Consider the following 2,461-nt stretch of genomic DNA (forward strand, 5'->3'; position numbering starts at 1 on the left):
GGAACTATCATTTTGTGTTGATTCAGGCGGTTCCTGTGGTCAAAAGCAGTAATGTTTCTGCTGCCTCGGTCCATTGAATTCAAGGGGAATCCGATCAAATCTGATCTGACCTTCTTGCTGATGTTTCCCTTTAGCCACACTTTTCAGCCTCATAAAACCCTTGTGCAGCATTGAAAAGTGAGATAAAACGTGGTTACATCTTTCAACACATCACCACAAACAAGCTGAGCCTCAGTAAATATGGAAACCAGTGTTGAGGTTAAGATGAATTCTTCAGTTGGTGCGATTTCTCTTCATGTGAAGAGTTTTTTAAAGGATTTACAGATCATGTCTGGCCTTGAGTTTGAAAAAACTCCTGCACCCCTCCTCCTCCTCTCGCTTTCTTCTGTTCACTCCGCCAAACTGGCATATAAAGGTTGCCAGGGATTAACACACTGGGCACACATACATTGGAAATGGTTTGGTGAGCGTACAAAGTATAGCTGCTTGGTGTGGTGTGTGGTGTGTGGTGTGTGTGGTTGTGTTCGGGGATATTGCCTGCGATTTTATGGGTGTTGGACAGGAACAGTTTTACTGTCTGTCATTTGGGAATTTTCAGGGACAAGGGTTTCACTTACCGGGTGAACGTGGATGACGCAGCGACAAGAAGCGTGGAAACACACACACAGACACACACAAACTCACACAAACACACACACATACACACACACAAGCTGACTTGGAAGCGTAGGAGTTTCACGGCTTAGTGTTTGCATGTCGCAGTGATATCTTGTGTATTGAATGTGTGGGATGGAGGAGCGCTACACGTAAGGAGACAGATGGTGACACACACAAACAAACACTGACTGTCTCACACACACACACACACACACGCGCATGCATGATGCCCAAAATCTGACAAATACTGCAACGAAGCTGATGTGCTCAGCTCTACTGACTGTCCCACAGATGAACTCCTGCTACTGAGATTCACACTAAACCAAGGGGAGTCTGATCAAATACTCAAATTCCCTACTGTTACCCTCCCTGCCTAACACACACACACACACACACACACACATGCATAGACACAAAAACAGAGCACGGGATGACGGTTGAATACTAATGTTGGACCTATTTACATTTCAAGCTGTATGACTGTCAGCACATCTCTGTTCGGGGAGAGAGTGGGGAATTGTCGAGAACACACAGTTCTCGCCTCGCTCTTAGTTTTCTTCCAACCTTTAAACCTACAACATAATGTTGGGATACTCTGGCATCAAGGCTGATAATGAAACTTCAGTCAAACGGGGGGAGCGACTGTTTCATCTTTCATTTTGTTTACAAATCCCGTGTTTGCACCGCTTTCCCTCTGAGAAAGACGTGATGTGTCTCTCTCTCTTTTCATTCCATTTATTTTGCCTCTGAATCGCTTCAGACTGACCCACTAAAAGTAGTCAGGAGCTGCTGTGTGAATGGCGCAGCTTTTCAAAGTCTAGACCTATTCAGGTATTCTCATTAGGTGTCCTTCGTGCTGGAAGAAAAACCGGCACTGCACTCAGAGGTTTTACTTAAGAAGGTACTAATGACATCAAATAAGAAAGCAAATGTTAGTGAACAGACGGTTGCTTGGCAGGTGCCTTCGAGACAACTGCACCATGACCAGGCTCTATATAAAAAGTCTGATCCAGTTTGTTGATGGGATAGATAGACTATTTATTAAAGGTCCAGTGTGTAACATTTTGCATGCATTTGTGGGACACTACTACATGCCACTAAATCCTACACACTGGACTTTTAAAGGGTTGGTTTAACCAAATTACAAAAATATGTGTGACCAGATTTTTATGACCCATATTAAATATTATATGTAAAATATATAAAATTGTGTTACTATTTAAACTCATATACATCCTGAAATAACAACTCACATGTTAGATGACCCCTTTCCCAACCCTGATGAAAACTATAATGATAAACTGGTCACAGTGCAGTAAGAAGTATTCATATTTATAAAGTAGTAATACTGCAATATAGAAATCAACATCTCAACATCTTACTCGTATTATATTATTCTGTCTTAATATTATTAGAGGTGCACAGGGTGCGAGCTACAGGGGAGCCAGGGGGAGCTTGGCTCCACTTTATAAGACATGAGCTTGTTTTGTGAAATTTTGTGGCATCTCTACAATATTGACAATATGCTATTTTTGCCATGTATTTATATTTTCCTGTATCTTCATCATCATGGATCATGCATAGAATTAGGCTATTATTGATGTATGATTCATGCATGAGGGTTTTTTTTATCACTAATATCACTAATTAATAATAAATATACTGGCATGCATACTATTCTTGCCATCACTACTGCAGTCTGCTGGCTCATTATCATTGACTTCACTCACTAGGAAAACTACAGTGGCCAGGAAACTCTCAAAAAACACAATAGACCTTATATAGAGCCAGTGTTTTGTTTGTC

The sequence above is a fragment of the Morone saxatilis genome, unplaced genomic scaffold, assembly GCF_004916995.1.
Source record: "Morone saxatilis isolate NCDOM2014 unplaced genomic scaffold, NCSU_SB_2.0 Contig18, whole genome shotgun sequence".
Lineage (NCBI taxonomy): Eukaryota > Metazoa > Chordata > Actinopteri > Moronidae > Morone > Morone saxatilis.